Below are 5,519 nucleotides of genomic sequence, written 5' to 3'. Positions count from 1 at the left end.
GCTTCAGGATAACATTCCAATTCTTAGTCTTCATTCACTCCACAAATACTTTATCGCCTTGAGCCAGGCTCTGTGCTGCTGCTGGGAGCAAGATGCCAGGATGCCCCAGAAGAGCTTATCCAGGAGGCCCAAGGCTGTTTTCTCTCCTTACAACTGTTTCCCACCCTTGAGGGGCCAAATGGCTTCCTCCATCATGACCTATCTGCATTTTTTTTTTTTTTTAAGGAGCAACTGGAGAGGGGAGGAAAATCTGGAGAATGGTGTCTTTCCTGAAAGCTCAGTGAAGCAAATGTTTCTAGAAGAGAACGATCAACTGCATCTAGTGCTGTCAGTGATGGCTGCTGGACACCGTCACACAAGGCGAGCAATTTGGCCACCGGATTTAGCAAAATGAAGGTCTTGAGAACTTGCCCAAGGCCATTTCTGTGGCTTAGGGAGCTGGAATGTCTGGTTGGGGTGAGTTCAAGAGAAAATGGAAGGAGAGAAATTCGAGATGAGTTTTACTGTGAAGGGAAGGAGTATAGCTGGAGGGTAAATTGGGGTCAAGGGAAGGTTTTATTACTAACAAACATTTCCTTGAAATATATCATTCCTACGGAAAAGCAAACAGATCGTGAGTATGTAGCTCAATGAAGTTCCGCAAGGTGAATACATTCACGTAACCAGCACCCAGATCAGGAAACGATGTGACCAGTTCCCAAAAGTCCTCCTCATGGCCTCTTCCAGTCACCACTGCCCCCCAAAGATAACCAGAACCCTAACTTCTGTCACAAGGATTAAAAAGCAGGACTTTCCATTTTTTTAAACTTCATGTCGCTGGAATCAAACAGCACGTCCTCTTCCATGTTTGGCTCATGCTCAACATTGACTGTGAGAATCGTCCACAGCGTGGGTAGCTCTTACCTTTCAATCACTCTGTGAAAGAACTTCTGTTCGCCCCTTCTATTGTGGACAGGCATTTGGGTCGTTCCCTGCTTGACGTTTAAATGAATAATGTGGCTATGAACATTCAAAATGTAAGTGCTTTGTGGTGTGCACTTATAAACCTGAACGTGGCGTGTGTACCTTCTGTGCCAGCTCTCACCTTTCCGGAGCTTTCCTGTGGCTACTACTCCCACCTACTCAACATGGCCTCCTTTGGCGAACCAGAGACTGGCTACTGCCAGCACCGCCTTCGTGGGCCTGTCTTGCTACATCCGGGCTTCCATGCCGCGGTTCCCCAGATCCAGTCCTCTAAACATTTTTTTCATATCTTCGCTGGACATTAACATCCTCAGGCTAGAGAAACCCCAAGTCTTTCTCCTGAGTGCCAACCCCAGACAGTACACAAGCAGGAAACTGAGTTCATCAAATTGCTCCAATAACTGTTGAAATAATGGTACCATCCACCCAGGTGCTTAAGTAATTACCTAGGAATCCTTCTAGACTGCTCCCTTCCCCTCCTCCGCCTCAACTCTCAGTTATCAAAATCTAAAGAGCTCTCCCTCAGGATTTCTCCCCCAGGACTGTGGGGTAGCCCCTCCTTGTTCCTCAGGCTGTCCCACTATACCTCACTGGTCCACCCTGTGGCAATTCTGATCCTATTATCACACACCCTCCACAACCTCCAGTCTACAGGATGTGGCCAAAACCTTCAGTAAGCTCTAAGTCCTTCAAGAACTGTCCCCTGGTTCCCACTTGGGTCCCTCATGACCTTTCCCATGTGCCCGTTCTAAAACTCAGTATTTCCCCAGAAAGTGCTATTCTCTCGATCCCTGACCTCCGAGGGCTCTTTCCGTAGAAAGCACCCCCACTTCACCCCAGTTCCCCTTTCCCAGCCACTTAAGGCTTCAAGCCTCAGCAGCTTTACTCTCCATTGGGAAGTACCCCCTCTCCCTCCCCTCGAGCCTTCCCCATCTCTACCTCCCCCTCTCCTCCAGGTGCCACCAACAACCCGGCACAAATTATCACAGCAATTATCACCACGATGGTTCCTTTAGTACAAGGAATGTTTTGTGAGATAGTATTTGGCAGATGTGAGCCCCTGAGGGTAGGAATTGTGGGATTTGATTTCAAGCACTGGGTTTGTCCCAGTGAGCAATGAATAAACATTGGTCGAATGAAGGAATGCAAGAAATGGGAGGTTGAGCCAACTATTAAACTACACAAAACGGGAGGAGTGGGGAGAAATTTTTTAGAGGTTTAGTGGAGGAAAGTACCTAAAATAGCGGATGGGGTGGGGGTGGGCACCACAGACCGAGGGACAGCTGAGAGGCTTAAATACCCTGGGGCTTCTGGAGGGGAGGGGTGGTCATGGCTGGAGCTTGAGTGCTTGTGGGGGATGAAACAGATAAAGCAGGAGAACTAGTACCCCCGCCTCGCTGTAGAGGAACTGGTGTTCTGAGCTGAAGGTTTTAGTCTTCCGCCTGCCAGTTATTGCTTTGAAAGGAAAGTGGGCACATGTAAACATTAACTCAGAAAAAAATTTTTTTTTACAGAAAATAAGTTTAATAAATTAATGGGAAATGTTTGGAATTTTTTTGTGGGTTTTTGCTTTTGTTGTTAATAAGGGGAATTCTTTCTCCAAAGAAAATATAGAGGGCACAGGGATACAGAATGCAGATTTAAAAGCCAAGTTTTTAAGTGGTGGCCGGGGAGTGGCAGGGAAGGGCCAGGAGCCCAGCTATTTGAGAAACAGCTGTCCACCTCTCACCACTCACAGGGAGGCCTGCTTTTCCCCTCTGCTTCAACTCCCCAGTTCGAGTCACCACCATCTCACAGTAGGACTTTGTGGTTCCCTCCAAACTGGTGTCCCCAGCTCAACCATTGTCTGCTCTCTAAATGGACTCTCCACTCTGAAGCTAGGATTATCTCTCTTCTTTTTTTTTTTTAGGGTTATCTTTTTAAAATGTAAATGTAAACTTTTCCATGGTTCCCCATTGATTGGAGATAAAGTTCAAGTTCCAGAATGAGATCTTCAGGGCCCTGCAGTCTGGGCCCTCCCTAACCTCCTCTTCTTCTTGTTTTTTGCCACACACGGGGGACTGTGTCCAGACTCAGAGCCTTTGTCCCTGTGCCAGAGTACCCTCTTCCTAGTCCTGAGGGCTTATCTTTTTGGACACTTCCTCAGGGATTCCTTGCCGTCCAGACCAGATCATATCACCCTCTTAAACACTTTCGAAGCATTCACACTTTTTCTTTGCAGTGTGTATTCAATCTATATGTACTAAGGGGTCCCCCCAAACCAGGAACTTGGGGGCTCCTCCATGTAAAGAAAAGGAAAGGCAGGGTTCCTACTCTTCTGAGTTGATAGTCATTTGAGTGGACTCGCCTTGATTAAATAATCACAGAAACAAAAGTAAACATGTGGCTCCTGCAGGGGGAATAAGAACAAGGGAATGTATCAGTCAGGGTATCTGAGGGTAGAGCTGTCCTGGAGAGGGTGGGTGTTAGCCGAGTAAAGTGGGTATGGAGACTGTTCCAGCATTCTCCAAGGAAACATTGACCTTGCCTATTCGGATCTAGCAAATTGGTAGGCGCTCAGTAGGGACTGAATGAATGAATAAGCAAAAACTGACTTGCCCCAAAGCAGAATCCAATTAGAACTCAGACCTCCCAATTCGCAGTGCAAGGCTCTTCCCTTCCCCTAGCGCTGCTCCAGGACTTTAAAGAGCAAGCCTATGTGAGGGGGGTGGTGGAAATGTGGTTAAGTTATGCTCCATTTCACAATGGAAGATGGCCCCAAACAATAAAAATCACACTCAACACTTCAGCATTGAAAAAGGAAAACAGTCGATGGTTCTCTGATATTTCTGACACCGACTTTTTATTCCAATATTTGGACCTGCTGGTGTAAATGCTTCAGTGTGTCAAACCACTCTGCAGATCCCTTTCAAGGAATGTCTGCTCAGGCATTCTTTTTCTATTTCTTTATCTGACCGTGAAACAAATACTGATTTACAAAGCACATACGAAAAATTCAAATGATGACAGTTTTTTCTTTGAAGATGGTGAATTACAGATGAGTTTAAAAATTATACTTATCTGTAAGTATATATATTCTAGGTGTATAATTATTTGGTATTATTTGTATAAGACAAACCTTTCAAAGCAACAGCTTTTCAAAGAAACGTTAAATTTAATGAATTGAATGGTAGCCCCTAGCAGAGGTAGTGGGCATAATCACCAGACACCTAAAATAAATACACAATCTAAATAAGCAGAGTGTTTGCTCTACACATGCTGTCTGCAGACAGTCCACTTGCAGCTGTACCTATGCCCCTCTTATAAAATCGGTCATTCTGGGAGCAGTCACCGGTGTAGGACATATGAAAGTAAATATGGTCATCTATAAAATGGGGATAATTCCTCTCTCATAGCGTTGTTGTAAGGAATGAATGAATGAATACAGATAAAGCACTTTGGAGCAGCGTCTGGCACATAAACGCTATATAAGCGTTAGCTATTATTTAATTTATGGTATTGCAATCTGAGAGCGCCCACTCAGGTAAGAAAGGGTGGAAGAGAAGGAAATGATTCTCAGAAAATATAGTAAGAGCTAAAATGGAGGTAAGCAGTGAATGCTGAGCTTTGCCGGCAGGCGGTATTGTAGGGTTCAAGTCTTGTGTGGTCAATAGTTCGTGGCCAGCAGTTTGACGACCTCCAGAATTGGGCCCTGGTGTGTGGGGGGGTGGGGGTGGGGTACAGTGCCCAGTCCTCGAGTCATTCAGTTCCCTCCCTCATTATAAAATTGGGGGGGTGGAGGCCCGTGGAGGAAGAGAGGGGCTCACAGGACTGCACGGTTATAGGTCGAGCCAAGGCTGGTCTCGGCCTGGACTCTAGCGGCTGGATGGCCTTCTCCACATATACTCAGCGTCTGGGACGCCGGGCGGGGGCGGGGTGAGGTGGGGGCCATGCAGCCGCAGCCCAACGTGGGTGGGAGGGGCTGGGCTGCCACGCGGGGCGGGAACTACGCTCCCCAGCATGCAACGGGTAAGAGCCGCCTTTCGGTCTCGACCGGCGTTTCGCAGGTCCTGCTGGGAGTTTTCATTGACCTCTGAGCCCCCTCTCCCTTGGACCGGCTCCGGTCTCCCTCGGCCCCGCCCCCTTCTGAGAGCGGGTGACCTCGCAGAGTCCCACGAGCTGCTTCCTTCTTCCCGTCTTATTGGTCCAGCCTACCTGCCATTCGGGAGCGAGGAGGACAAGTTGCTTAGTGATTGGTGGGTTCCGTTTGGCGCCAACTAGGAAAGGGGGGCGGGGCAGCGGCCGTCCCCAGTGAGCAGCTATTACCGCGAAAGGTCTTCTCGGCAGCGACAGCCCGCCCGGGAGGGAGGCGAGAATCGGTTTAGGTCTTCGAGACCCCGGGCTGGGCAAGGGGGTGCGAAAAAGCGAAGAGAGCGTGAGCCGGGGCCGTTGCCTCCCTGCTCTGGCCGCTCTCTCCGACCCGCTGCGTTTGTTTGGATTTAATCTTCAGGTTGCCGGCGCCCGCCCGCCCGCCGGCCTCGCGGGGTGAGAGGGAAGCACCCGTGCGTGTGGCTGGC

The sequence above is a fragment of the Pteropus alecto genome, unplaced genomic scaffold, assembly GCF_000325575.1.
Source record: "Pteropus alecto unplaced genomic scaffold, ASM32557v1 scaffold156, whole genome shotgun sequence".
Lineage (NCBI taxonomy): Eukaryota > Metazoa > Chordata > Mammalia > Chiroptera > Pteropodidae > Pteropus > Pteropus alecto.
This window is presented reverse-complemented; position numbering follows the sequence as displayed.